The sequence below is a fragment of the Paramormyrops kingsleyae genome, unplaced genomic scaffold, assembly GCF_048594095.1.
Source record: "Paramormyrops kingsleyae isolate MSU_618 unplaced genomic scaffold, PKINGS_0.4 ups144, whole genome shotgun sequence".
In the NCBI taxonomy this organism is placed as follows: Eukaryota; Metazoa; Chordata; class Actinopteri; order Osteoglossiformes; family Mormyridae; genus Paramormyrops; species Paramormyrops kingsleyae.
This window is the reverse complement of record NW_027326082.1, coordinates 19,922-31,508: the sequence shown is the minus strand read 5'-3', so window position 1 is coordinate 31,508 and position 11,587 is coordinate 19,922. Positions and strand designations below refer to the sequence as shown.

General features: G+C 41.6%; 2 long non-coding RNA genes across 2 annotated transcripts; both read left to right on the top strand.

The window, feature by feature from the left end:
- The first annotated feature begins 4,137 nt into the window (after positions 1 to 4,137).
- Positions 4,138 to 5,446, top strand: LOC140587057 (uncharacterized). The gene is made up of 4 exons (XR_011988813.1): positions 4,138 to 4,228; positions 4,501 to 4,552; positions 5,099 to 5,179; positions 5,269 to 5,446. It is a non-coding gene; the product is annotated as an uncharacterized lncRNA (long non-coding RNA).
- A 311-nt stretch (positions 5,447 to 5,757) lies between these two features.
- On the top strand, positions 5,758 to 8,439 carry LOC140587058 (uncharacterized). Its single transcript, XR_011988814.1, has 2 exons — positions 5,758 to 7,412; positions 7,568 to 8,439. It is a non-coding gene; the product is annotated as an uncharacterized lncRNA (long non-coding RNA).
- The last annotated feature ends 3,148 nt before the right edge of the window (positions 8,440 to 11,587 follow it).

Here is an 11,587-nt window from a genome sequence, read left to right as displayed (position 1 = left end):
GGCTCCCTCTGTACCACACCCAGGTGGTTTCCCTATGATATCAACAAAACTTACATCGCAGGACATGTGATGTCAAGTAAAGCAAGTTCTCATGCCCCGCTCGTCCGATCCTCCGGTGTGCCACGCCCCCTCATTAACCTCGTGTGATCCTCACGTTTACCAGCTGTTTCATGTTATTTCCGATTTGTCCTGTGTATTTCAGTCCACATTTTAGTACGTCTATCATTGAAGTCCAATTTTGTAGTGTTTCCTGTTTTTGCCTGTTCCATGTCCCAGCTCCTTTTCCCCATTAAATCCCATTTTCCCCGATCCGTCGTGTTCTTCTCCTGGTTCCCCGTTCTGTGCACCCAGCTATGTCACGACAGAAGTTAAATCAAACATGTTATGCTACAATTATTTTGCTGGCTGATACAAAAGGAAAACTGACACGGTTCCATGACTAATCTGCAGGAGTCTTTGCAAAACATGCTCCTTCCATTCATCTGTGATTTTTTTTGTTAGGTCATTCTCAAACTTACATTTACTTTCTGTTTATTTCTGCTGTACATTTGGCAATTATTTCTGCTGTTGCAGTGCGTGCACATTAGAGAACATGTATGGTGGGGCTTTGGGCTGTTCACGGGGGGCAGGCCACTTACATTTTGTTATCCATGAAACTCCTATATCTGCTTACAGCATCATAATCTGTCATATAACATAAATTACTTAAATTTTTAAAATACAAAGAATTTGTTGCTAGTGAGTTACATGTAGGCTCTGTATGCACAGCGAACCACCAGTCAGTCATTCTTGACAGATTGATTGACTGTACAATGTGCGATATTAAGCTTGATACTGCATGCTATACACAGACAGTTCTTACACCTCAAGGACCACAATAATCAGCTGGGTTAAGTCAATAAGTTAACATATTTACTCCGTCATACGGAACAAAACTTAGCAAGCCTTGCAATTTTAATGATCATTTCAGGATAATTCAGTATATGATAACAAAGCAGTGTAACTTTACTAAGTCCTTACTATCAGACTCACTCATAGACCATGTGGCACGTTTATGAGATATTTAACAAAAATGAGTGAGGAGTAGAAAAGGGAACAAGATCTGGTCACCAAAAGGCATTCACCTTCTGCTATATTTTTTTTATTTTTGTCTTCCATCAAGACCATACTGAACAAAAGAAAGTGATTTGTCGGCACTTTAAGCAACACCAACTTATCTGACACATTCTTTCAATGTCATTCAATTCAATTCAATTTTATTTATATAGCGCATTATCACAACATTACATCGTCTCAATGCGCTTTACATTTCTGCCTCGTAAGGACCCCCCATTGAGTAAGCCAAAGGCAACGGTGGCAAGGAAAAACTCCCTAAGAGGAAGAAACCTTGGGAGGAACCAGACCCAAAGGGGGAGCCCATCCTCCAGGGGCCGGCAGATGAGTCAAACAAACAAGATGAAATGACTAAGCTAATACAGGGGTTGAAATATATGTCTCAATGCAGCGGCCGACCGGTGCAGGCACGTGGTGCTTGATGCACGATGGCAGGATTAATATAGGCACAGCCGCAGGGAAGGATGACGAGGCATCGTGTTGAGCCAAGGGCAGGCAGGTTGGAGGGTAGTTGCCAGTGGTGGAGGTAATTGTCTTGTAGGCAGCAGAGGCATAAATTCTTCAACGACATTGTGCTCCAGGGAGCACACCCCAGAAGGGGTGAGGGAGGAAGTAAGAAAAATTGTGTATTAGTCACAGTTGAGGAAACCAGAGGCAGTGCAAGCAAACTGATCGAGTGCAATATTCGTCTAGGCTCCGGCAGATCTGGGTATAGCAGCATGAGAAAGAGGGAGAGACAGGCGGGAACACAGGCATGGGGACTCCCTGAACATCAGCACTCTAGTGTAGAGCTAGAGTGACAGCACTGACGCCTCAGTTTATCCAAAGCCAATGACACCGATCCCCACCCAGCTCATCACCTCATACTGTTAGTCTGACTGGGAGTGAGGGACTAGCTGGAACCAGAACTAGGTTTCCTATACGCTAAGCTATACAAGTGTGTTTTTAATCTAGACTTGAAAAGCGAGAGTGTGCCTGAATCCCGCACATCCGCCGGGAGACCATTCCACAGCTGCCATGCAACCATAAGTGAAACTTTTTCCAATAAACAAGTTTAACAAAGTTACTTTGCATTTATTTCTGTTATCCATGAACCTGCTATAACTGCTGCCAGGGTCACAGTGAAACTTGCAAAAGGAAACAGGGAAGAGGAGAGAGGACACCCTGGACAGGATGCCAGTCCCTCACAGGACACACACTCACTCACAATCACACACCATGGGCAGTAAAGTGACACCAGCTGCATGTAGGAGGACCAAGCAGTAAGCATGCAAACTCCATACACACAGAGCCAGGGGCAGGAATCATATTCACAGCCCAGGATGTGTGATGTTAAAGTGATTTACACTGAACTGCAGGACTGCTTTGACAGGACTAACTGGGAGATTTTTTAACATACTCTATACTGACAGTGTATTGAGCTACATCAAGACTTGCATTGACACTGTCATAGTGGAGAAATGTATCCGTGTCTATCCAAACCAGAAGCCCTGGATGACAAGAGAGGCTCAGTGGCTGCTAAAGGAGAGGAACACTGCCTTCATGTCAGGAGATAAGGTCCTCTACAGTGAGGCATGAACTAATCTGAGGAGAGGCATCAAAATGGCTAAGAGGAATTACAGGAGGATTGAGGAACACCTGGACAGTAATAACATCAGGCAGGTTTGGCAGGGAGTCCAGCACATAACAAAGTACAGGACCAGTCATGGAGCTGCTGAAGGTGATGCCTCAATAGCAGAGGAGCTGAACCAATTCTTTGCACGGTTTGAGGTAGAATTACCAGAGGCAGTTGTTACATATGCAGCTGCAGCCCACAACATCACCACCCCCACCCTTAGGATGGAGGAACATGAAGACGCTCGCTCCAGGCTGTCAATCCCAGGAAGACAGCAGGACCTGATGGTGTTCCTGGACATGTGCTGAGCAACTGTGCAGAACAGCTTGCTGAGGTCTTTACAAAGATCTTCAACCTTTCACTGTCCCAGGCCTCAGTTCCACCCTGTCTGAAATCCTCCACTATAGTCCCTTTACAAAAAAAAATCACCCATAATCTGCCTGACTGACTATCGGCCAGTCGCACTCACCCCGGTTCTGTGCTTTGAGAGACTGGTTCTGAGTCATATAATGTCTTTCATCCCTCTCACTTTCGGTGTGTACCATTTTGCTTACAGGGCGAATAAGTCTACTGAGGACACTGTTGCTGTTGCTCTCCATGCTACCGTGTCCCATATTCCACCTGTCCATGGATTAAAGACTTCCTGAAAAAACGCACACAGAGGGTTAGGGTGGGCTCCCACATCTTCTCAGCTATCAGCATCAGTACCGGCTCTCCCCAGGGCTGTGTGTTGAGCCCTCTGCTGTACTCTCTGTACACACATTACTGCGCCCCCACCCACCACAGTAACACCATCGTCAAATTTGTAGACGACACCACTGTAGTAGGGCTTATTTCTGGGTAGGATGAGTCCGCCTACAGAGGCGAAGAGGAGCGGCTGACAGCGTGGTGCACAGATAACAACCTTCTCCTGAACACAATTAAGACCAAGGAGATTGTTGTGGATTTCAGGAGAAAAACGGATATTAAACCACTTTACATCAGTGTCGATTTTATAAGTCTGCAAAACGGCGAGTTATATTTACTAGTCGACAAAACGGCGAGATAGACGTAAGTCGCCAAAGTGTTGATTTTATAGGTCGGCAAAACGGCGAGTTATATTTACTAGTCGACAAAACGGCGAGTTATATTTACTAGTCGACAAAACGGCGAGATAGACATAAGTCGCCAAAGTGTCGACTTAGGTGTATCTCGTCAATTCTCTAAGTCGTGACTTTTAAGCTGGTCCCGCGAGTGTCGACTTAGACCGGTTTTACTGTATTCTGATTCTACTTAGTCACCACACATCTGTGTGTCCATAATAAAATGACATTTCAGTGATACATTATTTGATAATATAAACACAATTATAATTTCATGAACCAAGTTGTTTGAGCTAAAAGTGTTTTGCTGTTTTCCTCTTTTTTCAGCTAAATCTAATGCAACATTCATACCTATTGTTGTTGGGATATCGTTGCCCATTTTAGCTGTTACTCTTACAATTATCATCTGCATAATGAGGTGAGTGTTTTATACTTTATTTTGTAGAAATCGCAGTCAAGTATTATAGACAAATTAAGAGGTTTTATTTCTTTTTAAAAGTATTCATTTAAAGTCTACCCAGAGTGTCACAAACACCACTTTCTTCCTGGGGACTCTTTACATTTTTCTTTATCAGTCATTTTATCTAAAACTTGAATAGGCTGTTTTTTACATCCCTTGATAGGACACATATGTTCACTTCATCAATGTACTTTGTACCTGCTCAAGGTCTGCTTGATGTCATATTTTAGGAGGAAGACTAATTTACTGAGTGAGGAAGGTAACAGAGGAGGCGGAACACAGGTGGGCTGATTGTAACGTAGCATGTTCAGTGAAAGAGCCATTTCAATACATGAGCTGGGACATTACCCTGACTTCAGAATTCTAACATATCACACAAAATGACTTTTCACTGTCCTACACACATGCTGAAATAGATTAGCTAAATGAAAGACTAAAAGTAACATTTGGAAAAACAGATTATGTCAAAGTTAAGGTATTGCAATATAACTGTATAGCTTGTGTCCATCTATGATGTGACTAATGGTACATTTAGAAATATGTTACAATGATACAATCAGCTTGTAAATCACTTGCAAATATAAAACCATGGATTATTAATCTTACTGAGAAATTAGCTGATATTAGAAATTAAGACTAAGATGTCTTTGTAATACCGTAATACTTTGTAAGTAAATCTTTTTTATAGATCTTTTTTATATTTTAATATGTTGTCAAAATATTAATAACAGTTTATTAATAGCTAAGGAGCACACCTTAAAAGTGTAACTGATATTTCAAATTAATGTTAAAAGGTAGACACCCACATGTAACATTTTGTCTGCACAGAGCTGTCCTACAGATGCGCAAAGTGATACTTACGCAGCTCTGGATGTGAGAAACAGGTCACCTGACTACGATACTCTGATGGTGAGTCTCGTATAAGTAACTTCAGGACTCAGACGTTTCATTATTGCAGTTCTTCATGTTTTCATCATTTCTTCTCTTTGATCTCTCAGATGGTGAAGTCTGCAGCCAGTGAGAGAAACCCTATATTTCAGGAACCAGCTGAAGACCAAGTATATGAACAGATATACTGTAGAAGAGTGTAAGAGCACAACAGGGGAACCGATGGAATCAGGGATCAAACTGAACCTCTGTGGCCTGAAAGTACCAAGCAGGAATTAATGATATGTGTATACAGTATATTTATACACTATATGGACAAAACTATTGGGACACCTAGCCATTACACCTACAGGAACTTTTATGACATCACATTCCTAATCCATAGGCATCAATATGGAGCTGGTTCCACCTTTGCAGCTATAACAGCTGCCACTCTTCTGGGAAAGATTTCCACAAGACCTTGTAGTGTGTCTGTGGGAATCTTTGCCCATTCGTTTAGAAGATAATTTGTGAGGTCAGACACTGGTGTTGGATGTGAAAGCCTGGCTCGCAATCTCCATTCTAGTTCATCTGAAAAGTGTTCAGTGGAGTTGACAGTGTTGTGTGTAACGCGTTACTAAGTAACGCGTTACTGTAATTAAATTACTTTTCCACTGAAAAAGTAGAGTAACTGATTACTGTTCATTTGTAGGTATTTTAATTACAGTTACTTGTAATGTACTTGCGTTACATTGAAAAATAATTAAACTCGCTGAATATCATTATTTAATTTTATTAATTTATGTTCTAAAGGTAAAAGTAAACTCTGCCGCTTTAAAATCGTTGTAGTGCAGGTGCACGTGATTTCGCGCCAGTTATAGTCTTATATAGTCCTATTCTAAAGCGGAAGATGTCGGACTCGGCTGAAGCGAGTGGCTGTTTTAAAAAATGGAAATATTCCCATCACTTCAGTTTCCTTAAACAAGCAGACAAGAACATTACTGTACTATGTAAGCTATGTCCTGGGGAGAAAAAACTATCGGCCGCTGTCAATAGCACGAGTAATCTACTGAAACACCTGACACGGCAGCATAGACGAACACTTCTGAGTGATCCTTGTTCATCATCGACGGATAACCCAGCGGCAACTCCTGCTAAGCAGGCAAAACTTGATTTTACTTTGGCAGTGCAGAAAGTGTCTGAAGGTGAGTTTAAAAAAATGATTGCAGGCTACATTGTGGAAGAGATGCTACCGCTGCGTACTGTAGAATCTCCGTCTTTTAGGTGCATATTAAACAAAATACCTGTGTGTGGCAAAAAAGCAGCACTGCCCGATCGAAAAACGTTTTCGACTTACTTAGACGAGTGTTATGCTGACATGGAAATGGAGCTTAAAGGGAAATTCGAGAGTTTGCAATATATTTCCACGACTGCTGACATTTGGACCAGCCATAACAAAAGTTTTCTCGGAATGACGGCACATTGGATTGATCCTTCTACTTTTGTACGAGGACATGCAGCACTAGCATGTAAAAGAGTGCGAGGGAGACACACATATGATGTAATCGGCAATGAAATCGAGCAAGTACATTCGGCTTATGGACTGAACTCTAAAGTGACAGCCACCGTGACAGACAACGGGTCCAATTTTATCAAAGCTTTTAGAATGTTCCAAAAATCAGACTCTGATGAGGAATCCGAAGAAGATGAAGAGGTGACATTTACTGATGTTGAGCAGACCCTCTCCACAGAATCAGAAGGACAGTTTTCTCTCCCTCCACACTTAAGGTGTGCATCACACACACTGAACTTAATTTTTCATGATGTCGAGAAATGGCTTCAAGCAAATGAGTCAAAATTCATCTACCGAAGTGCAACTTCAAAGTGTTCTGCAATGTGGACAAAAGCAAACCGTTCTTCTGTTGCTTCAGAGTTAGTAGATAATTTTTTCAAGAAAAAACTCATAGTGCCTATTTCAACACGATGGAATTCATTTCACGACGCCCTGTCCAGGATCACTGACATTCCCCTTACTGAATTAAATACTGTCTGCACTCAGTTTGGAATCAAATGCTTCACTGATCGGGAGTATCTGTTCCTAAAGGAGTATTGCATCGTGTTGAAGCCACTCACTGTTGCGCTAGACATATTGCAAGGAGAAGAGAACTGCTATTTTGGAATCCTTCTTCCAACTCTGGAGATTCTAATGTCCAGGACGCTGGCACTGCGGGATGAGCTTAAGCTGACAGCATCTCTCCCTGATGTCATTGTTAAGGTAATCTAATATATATATATATATATATATATATATATATTATACATATAGTACAAATTGCTAGATTCTGACCTTACCCTAAAATACATTTTTGTTTTATTTATCATGCTCTTATGTGAAGTGTCTGAAGTGTCTGATGTATTTTTGTCTCATAGGCGATCAAGGTGCGCTTTTCCTCAATGATGGACAATAAAGAAGCTCTCCTGGCTGCAGTCACTTTGCCTAAATTTAAGTTACGCTGGATCAGAGAAGAAGAGAAAAAAGGCATGGTTAGGGCAATGCTTACTACAGAGTGCCATGGGTTGTCTCTTGAAGACCAACAACATGCTCAAGATCACAAGAAACCTGCAGACTCCACTGATGACTTTTTTTCATTTGAGGAGGACGACTGTACCTACTCTGCTGAAACAGAGGTGATGGAATATTTGAAATCTGCTGGGTCTGAGCTGGGTGTTCTTAGCCAGTTTCCCAGGATTAAGGCCATTTCACTGAGGCACAACACAGCCACACCATCAAGCGCACCAGTCGAAAGGCTTTTTAGCCTGGGCAATCTTGTGCTTACGCCCAGAAGGAACAGGCTGTCAAGTGAACGCTTTGAGAGACTTACATTAATGAGATACAACCACTTTTTCAAAAACAAAGCAGCTAAGTAGTACAAAAAGTTTTTTGGAAAACATGAGTGCATACAGTATGCATGAAATATGGTGCTCATTGGTTTGAGGAAGTTTCAGAGGAATTCTGTTTGTTAACTAAAGGTTACAGTTAACTTCACTTTGTTGAAACATGACATGATTACATACATTATGTATGAATATGGTACTCATTGCTTTGAAAGTAAGTTTCATGTTTCATGTTAACATTTCTTAAGTTAAGCTTTTTTGTTATTCAGATATGTTGAAGAATAATATTTTTTTGTTATTTTGTTATGTGTTTCTTACCTGAAGAAGGTTACATTTCTTACTAAAAGATTTATTATTATAGAATGTTTTTTTATAGAATGTAATAAAGATGATTCAGAAAGGTAAAAGGCTAAACTATTTCATGTTTGACTCATATGTTTTTTTTTATTATTTATTATTTAAAGAATTTAATTTCTATTGTTTGTCCACTGAAGGTTTATAGGGATTTTAAGAAGTATTTAGTTAAATTACTTATTGAGTAATTAAGTTACTTTTCAGACACAGTAAGTAGATAAGTATTTTAAATACAACATTGATTAAGTAATTAGTAATTAGTAATTAGTTACTTTTTTAAAGTAACTTACCCAACACTGGGAGTTGAGGTCTGGGATTTCTGCAGGCCAGTCAAGTTTTTCCACACAAAACTCACTGAACCTTGTCTTTATGGACCCTAGAGAGTATAATAATACCGCTTTCGTCAAAATGACAGGTCGGGTCAAAGGTTACAAAGATCAAAGGTGTAGGGGTCACAGAGGTCACTAGGGGGCGGGGCCAGGAGTAGTGGCCAGTGTTGTTAATTATTTTCAGATCTTGCGGGGTGTGAAATTTGTTGTGGGTGGTTTTGTATTATTTATTGTGGTTATGTGAGAAGGTTGAAAATGTTGTTTAGTGTGGAGACTGAAGTGAAGCTGAAAATGGCTTGGCGTGTGGCTGCTGTAATGTTTGTTTCTTATTGTTGTAAGTTGACAGTGTTTATTTTGGATCCAAGAGGGGGTGCTCGAGGCTCCCAGGGGGATAAAAGAAAAAAAGTTTTCGGTGTGTGTGTTCGTAAGGAGTGCAGAAATCTGAATAAAGTGTTCAGGCATTATTTTGTTCTCTATTATATAAGCGTGGCATTTTACACTGGCGACGAGGATTTAACCTATTCCTTTTCCACAAACATGGCCACTTCATTACCATCGTTCCCTGTTTTTGATATCACCGAAGATCACAACTTGTCCTTTTGGTGGAAGAAGTGGCTGCAGCATTTTGAAAACGTCACGATTGCTCTGGATGTAAAAGATGATGCAAGAAAACGTGCAATGCTTCTGCATTATGCAGGTGAAGCAGTACAGGACATCTTTGACACACTCGCTGACACTGGAGAGGCAACGGACTACAAACGCGCGAAAGATAAACTGAGTGAGTACTTTTTACCTAAAATTAACATGAAACGTTCAAGTTCAGATGAGCCCGGCAGCTGGCAGATGAACCACTGGACTCCTATCATACAAGACTGCGACAATTAGCAGCGACGTGTGACTTTCCTGATGCTGATCGAGAGATCAAAACTATGATCATTTAGACGTGCACGTGTAATAGACTGCGGCGTCAAGCACTACAAAGGCCAGAGATGACATTAACGGAGCTCCTTGCGCTTGGCAGAACTATGGCAATTGCCGAGATGCAGGCGTCAGGAATGGAAGAAGCACGACACAGTACAACTCATGACCATACAAGGGAGAATGTCCTGGCCATACAGTTGGGGAGGGAAGCTGTGAAAAAAAAAACATGCTACAATTGATCTATTATTTTTCTTCACCGTGAAGATGCTCCGTGCCCGGCACGAGGGAAAACATGTCACGCTTGTGGTAAACAAGGACATTTTGCGAAATGCTGTCGCTCCAAACGGCCACAAGGGGGTGTCAGAGGTCGACATGAAGTGCATTATGTACACACCAGTGATAATAGTACCATCACATCGCAAGTAACAGGCGATGTACAGACGGGATCTTCTGAAGAATATCTCTACACAGTTTCATGACCAAGAGCAGATCTTCCACAGACAATGACAAAGGTTTGTGGCTGCAATGTAAAGGTGATGCTTGACACAGGGGGCGACTGTAAATATTCTGGATGAAACAACTTATCAGAAATTGAGATACAAGCCCTCACTCACTAGATGCACAGTTCCAATTTTTTCATATGGTTCACGCACACCACTGGCTACCATTGGAAAATTTACCTCGCTGGTGGAGTCCAAGTCACGATTCTCTCATGCTATATTCCACGTGCTAAAAGGGAACAATGGAAGTTTGCTTGGCTGTGACACTGCTGGTGCAATCCATGATCGCCTCGAACCCAACAAAAGGTAATACAATAGGTGATCTCATCTCTGAGTATGCTGACCTTCTTAGTGGAGTGGGCAAATTAAAAGACTTTCAGGTCAAGTTACATATTAAGAAAGATGTTTCCCCAGTCACACAACCTCACAGGAGAGTACCATTTCATGTAAGTAAGCGAATTGAAGCTGAATTGAAACGTCTTGAGGACCTTGATATCATTGAGAAGGTGGATGGTCCCACTCCATGGGTATCTCCAATAGTCCCTGTTCCAAAGCCAAAAGACCCAGAAGCCGTGCGTATTTGTGTGGACATGAGGATACCAAACCAAGCCATTAAACGAGAAAGACATCTCACGCTTACAGTGGATGACATAATTCATGCCCTCAATGGATCCAGGTTCTTCTCTAAGCTAGTTTTAAACTGTGGATATCACCAGCTAGAATTACAACCATCTTCACGATTTATCACAACATTCTCTACTCATGTAGGACTGCAACGCTACAAAAGACTGAGTTTTGGAGTTTCCTCTGCTGCAGAAGTATTCCAAAATGTGGTTCAACAAGCCCTGGATGGCATCCCAGGCGTTATAAACCTCAGTGATGACATTTTGGTTTTTGGTAGCACAAGGGCTGCCCATGATCAAGCTCTTAGGGCGACATTTCAGCGACTGAAACAGAAGAACCTGACACTTAATAAGGCCAAGTGCTCATATGCACAAACCACTCTTGATTTTTTTGGATATGTATTTTCAGATGGTGGATTCTCTCCTGATCCCAAGAAGGTTCAGGCACTTCATGATGCTGCCGCACCCACTAATGCTAGTGAAGTCCACAGTCTTCTTGGCATGGCTAATTACAGTGCCCGCTTTATCAAGGATTTTTCCACTATAGCTCACCCTTTGAGGGAACTCACAAGAAAAGCTTTTGGCTGGTCTTGGACAGAAGAACACCAAAGGTCACTTAATAGACTAGAACAAAGTCTCACAAGTGATGCCGTGATGACTTATTTTGACCCAAACAAGCTGACTGAACTGATAGTTGACGCAAGTCCAGTAGGTCTTGGGGCTGTATTGGCACAAAGAAATGGCCCAAATGGACCGGCCAGGGTGATAAGCTACAGATCTGGCCATCCAAATTGCATGCGGGAAGGAAAGTGATCTCGCGTGACACCG